Here is a 5,384-nt window from a genome sequence, read left to right as displayed (position 1 = left end):
GTGTGCAGCCAAAAGCAGAAGAAGAAAGAAGCGGAAAGAAGCAGCCCCTGGGACTTCCGGTTTGAGCTTCTTCGGTGACAGATAGAAACCGCATCTCTGCGCAGTTTCAATCCGTGCTCGCCGCTGGAGTGCCCCGAGCCGGCTGGTTTCGGGCCTAAGCCACCCCATAGAGGTGGTGAAGAAGGGGGAGACTGCCTGCAGGGTTGAGGAGAGCGGCATCTCTCCTCCCCAGCTGGCCATTACTCCCTTTCCCGAAGGCGGTTGTAGCAGTGGTCAGAAATGGCCACCACAAAGAAGAACTCGACCGGAAAAGAATGTGCAGGAGGAAGATAAGAAGAGAAAGTTTTGGTTGACCGGGTCAAACAGCAAAAGCAACAAATGAGGTACCCTGGAATTGAAACTATTAAAAGAAAACAATAACATTGTTCCCTAAGAAGATTTCTAAGCTGCAAAGGAGAGAGAAAAAGGAAAGGATTTGTTTTTTTTCCTCCTCTTCCTATACTGACAGCTAAGAGACTTAAGCAAGAAATTGGAAAAAAATCCACTTTGACATTAATAGGCATTTAATGCTGAAAATAGTCAAAGGGATAATAAAGATTTTTGGATAATTAAAAGCTTTTGAAAACAGGAAAGGAGAGAAAAAGAATAAAAGGACAGGATCTGGAAGGGAGGAGACTGCCTGGAATTAAAAAGAACTTACAGCAAAATCTCAACAAGACTTTCAAAAGATACATCTTAACTGAAACATTGCAACAAAATAATAAAACCCCAGGAAGAGAAAGTGAAAAAAGAAATAAGAAGAAACAGCTTGGGACTATTTGGATTACTTGGTGATCTCTGGATTCTTGGTTATTGCATTTGAATGACTAAAATCAATCGGGTGGTTGTTTAAAACTGTTTAAAATGGCTCCACTTTTAGAAGAACTGAAAATGGAACTTAAAAAGTACAAAGAAGATGCACAAGAAGGGAGAGGTTCTTTTGGCTTCATATTTCAGTTCTTAGAAATGGAGATTTGGAACTATGAGAAACAACAAGAAATGCCTGCAGAACAAGATTGGGACAAAGAAGAAGCCATCTTTAATGAACAAGTAATCTTAGGTGGGGGAAAAAAAGGAAAGGGGGGAAAGAGAATGGAAAGTTTAAGATTGGAAAAAACAACCCAAAAAAAGAATAGAGTGAAAAATAAGTATAAAATCAGAAAGCAACAGAAGAGGGAAATGCAGAAGAGAGAATTAGAAGTAGAGAGACAAGGGGGTAAAAAGGGGAGGGAGAAGAAGAGAGGGAAGAAAGAAAGGAAAAGAAGTTATAAAGGACAGAAACAAAATATAGAGAAACAGGGCCTATTTAGAGATAATGGGTGAAAATCATGGAAAAAGGGATTCTGCAAAGGTACATAAGATAGTATTGTTATATTAGAAATAGAAATAATTTCAAAAAATATGAAACAATGTATGATTAAAATGTTTGATAAAATAGTTATCGTAACTTAGAAGAATGCTTGTCAATAAATAAATGTAACAAAATGAATATTTAATGATTTACAAAACATATGTGAAGAGAAATAAGGGAAAAATTAATTATGGAGATTATATGTGTCTTTAAGGAAGTATCATATTTAAGTGAAAAGAAATGTTAAAGATGTTAAGACTTTAATGATTATTAATGATAGAACTGAATTGGAATGGAATGAGGGTTTATAATTACATGTTATGTCTCACCTGTATCCACAGGTGAGCAATCAAAATTCTAAAGTTCCAAAAATATAAGCAACCAAAAACAAACCCCAACAAAGATAACTGCTGAGGTTTTTCCAGTCCTCAGCAGTAGTTCTGAAATCTGTTTGGCAATCCTGAAGTGCCTATAAATCACAATGCCTCAGAGAATCTTCACAGTACTTTCGCTCTAACAATACACTTTGCTTCTGGCAAATTTCTCAAGCCAATCCGTTTCCTTTTATCCCCTAAGGGGGTGTGTTAGTCTCATTAATTAATCACTGGCTTGACGCTTCTTTCCCAATTGAGATTGACGTCTCAATCTCCGTCTATTTCTCACGTCAAGCCAAGATCCCTCAAAGTCCTCCTCCTCACTCAAAACCTCTCGCACGTTTTCCTGATTATCTGTTACCGGCTGCTGTGTAATCAGAGAGGGAGATTCGAGGGAGGGAGAGGACTCCGACACCTTCAATACATTAGGTTCGTCTCTCATAGCTAAGTCCACCTCCTCATCCTGGCTACCTTCAAAATCACTTAATAATGCAGGTTCGAATCTCAGTGCCAGATCTTCTTCACTCGAGCTCACATCTGCTGATGGACCAGATTCAAATCCCGGAGTCACAACAATTACATATGTTTATAATCCTTTTTAAAAAAGAATATAGTGTGTATTATAAGAATGTACCAAGCAGAATTCGATTGGAAGTTATGTATTATGTATTATATTGAAGGTCATAACCTTAAGGTATATATTGAAGTTTAAATAAGAGTTGAATGGATATAATTAAAAGATATAAAGGTGTCATACTCCAATTAGTAACTACAGGAGAAAATTTGTTTAATGAGAAAAGATAATATGAAATTGAAACAGAATAGACAAAAGTATAAATATAATGATTTGAATTGAGATGAGATAATCAAAATAAAATTGAAAAAATTAAAAGAGGGGAAAATCTATATAGAAAATGTAGAATAGTATAAGATATGGAATAGAACACAAAAATGAGCATGAAATTGAGTTTGTGTCTGTATAAAGAAGTTCAACCCGGGACCATGCTATTTTCAAAAAAGATGTTTTACTTGTATTTTGTGTGTGTGAAAACCCAAATAAAACTTTATTAAAAAAAAAGAAGAAGAAGCAACCCAGTGGCCAGGCCAGTGAGTTCCCCCCCCCCCGTCCTCCCCCCCCCCACTACCTCGTATTGTTCACAATGCAAACGACACAAGCCTTGTGCTCCCACGGGTCATGTGGGCGGCACAGCCTTGTGTTCCTGCACAGCCTGGATTAATTGCTTTGGGGGCGATGTTTCTCTGCGGACCACCAAAATTTGCTGGCTGACCACCAGTGGTCCCCGGCCCACTGGTCGGCGACACTGATCTAGACTATTATCAATGTGCTTAACAGGCGTTCTTATTTTATATACAGCCATTCTACCTTTCTCCATTAATTATATGTATTGATAATAATTCATAAGTTTTAAAAGTATCACTACTTAACTCTTGTGTAAGGGAAGCCAGCCCATTATGAGCTCATATTTCCCGAAGTTCATTGCCAGCTGTTTTTAAAAAGAATACTAAAAGATTCATGTCTCATGAGACAAAAAGTCAGATTTAAATATTTTGCCCAATGTGGCCCAGACATGTAACTGCCTTTAATGCTGGGAAAGAAAATGATTTACTACTATAGTTAGAAATAAGAACTGCCGAGACCCTAAAATACTTCTCAAGCTGAGCCATGTTCACATCTACCTAGAGTCTTGTATGTAAGATGGACAGCTCTAAAAATGCAACAAATGAAAGCAAATGTCAAATAAAACAATACTATTAGGTGTCACTATCTTATAAAAGCCCAATTGTCTAAAATCAAGAAAATTGAAACTACAGTCATCAGTTTTAACTAGGAGATCCTCTATATTTGTCCTTTTCACAGAACTGAAACTATTAATGTTTTAATAGTTTAAATATTTAAGTGTGACCAAAAGAGGCATTGCTGTCAAAGTACATAACAATCTTGATACAAAATTCACTTTCACGGCATTAAGCTTTCCCCACAGATGTACATCCTACCTGGGAGACATGATGTGAGGACCCGGCGCTCTCAGGGGGTGTCTGATGTGGGGTGCAACTAGAGAGGAGAAGAGGACCCACAGATGGTGGACGGGTGGAGGAGCCTCTCAGTTACGAGGTTGAGAGGGCCCTATCAGAAGAGCTGAAGTGCCAGAGTAAGGATAGGTCCCCATGGAGGAAACCTATCCATGGGGTTGCTAGGACTTGAAAACGGGGGCACCTTATCTGTCTAACAATTGAACTGGATATTCTCTCTCTCTAGCAAGGGACTCCGGGCAGCTTAAAATAGGGAGCCAAAAATAGCATGTAAAACAATTAAAAATATTAAAATTGGCTTTAAAAATTAAAATTCCAGGTCTACCTGCACAATATACAAAACCCCTACACCTGTTGCACCTGTTGCACCTGTTGAACTGCTTTTGCTCAGGGAGCACTAGAGAGAGGTGGTCAGTGGCCCTCCCCTCCCCCCTTCTTTCCAGCCTCTCCTGCAGGGTCTCTCCCCCCTCCAGCTTGATGGCAGCCCCTCCCTCTTCCAGATAATTTCCATCATTTTGGAAAGTCATTTTTGTCTTCAGTTTCCTCAGCGCTTGAGAAGAGACAGGAGGATGGGGGAGGTGCCCACTGAGCCTGAGTGAGCCAACCGACTCTCTTGGAGGTGGGGGGTGGGGGTGGGGAGAGCAGCTCCCCTCCTTGGTTAAAAGCCCCCCCCACCTGGGGTGGAGAACAGCCCAGTGGGTCCCCCGCTGAGGCAGCAGTGCCAAAGTGCCAGGAAAGTCTGTTAATGGGTCAGGTGGGCATCAGCACCTATATTTGACCTGCTGTATCTATGCTGTGCAGGGCTGGGGAGTGGGCCTGGAGGGAAAGGCCTGCCCAGTCCCAGGCCTCCTTGCTCTGGCTCTTTGCTTGGGGAAACCCATCCACTGAGTGGAGGATGCCGTGCAGGACTGACTCTGTCTTGGACTGAATGTAATTGCTGTGACTCACTGTCTCCTCACTGAGCCAGGGAATGTGCATGTGCACACTTGTGCGGGGTGGGGGGTGGGGGGAGGCAAGGAGGGAGGGAGAGAAGCCCCAGATCTCCCCTTGGTGATCCTGCCCCCGGGGGAGTTCTGGATCCACTTCTGATTCTGGAACCAGCCCTGATTTCCACCCTTGCTCCCCCCCCCCTCTTTCCATATGGCTTCCATCCCATCTCTGCTTCTCCTCCATCCTGCCCCACCCACCCTAAGGATGTTGTTTATGGCCTATCTTTCCCAGGGCCTGCTTGGCAACTGGCCAGGAAAAGATGGGAGCTGGCTTCTCCTCCTTTGCTTTTCAACCATCCATGATCAATTTTGCACTTCCCCTGCCCTGCTCCCCCCTCCATGAGAAGCACAGGTGATATTTTTAGTTGCAGACATGATCCCCTGGGGGGGAGGGGAATTGCCTGTGAATTCTGCGGAAGGGTGAACCTCCAACTTGTTCCTTACCCAAACCTTTCCCTGAGAGTCTGAGCAACAGCTGCTGCTCCTGTTGTTGTTGGGGGGCTGACAGTGCTCAGCAGTACATCCCCCCACCCCGCTGTGGGAGGAGGCTGCAGCCTGGGCACTCGCTCTCCTCCCTCC

This window comes from Notechis scutatus, chromosome 1 (assembly GCF_049901735.1).
Source record: "Notechis scutatus isolate UNSWTSFEM ecotype Mainland chromosome 1, rNotScu1.2, whole genome shotgun sequence".
Taxonomy (NCBI): domain Eukaryota; kingdom Metazoa; phylum Chordata; class Lepidosauria; order Squamata; family Elapidae; genus Notechis; species Notechis scutatus.
The sequence above is the reverse complement of the archived record's forward strand: the minus strand, read 5'-3'. Positions refer to the sequence as shown.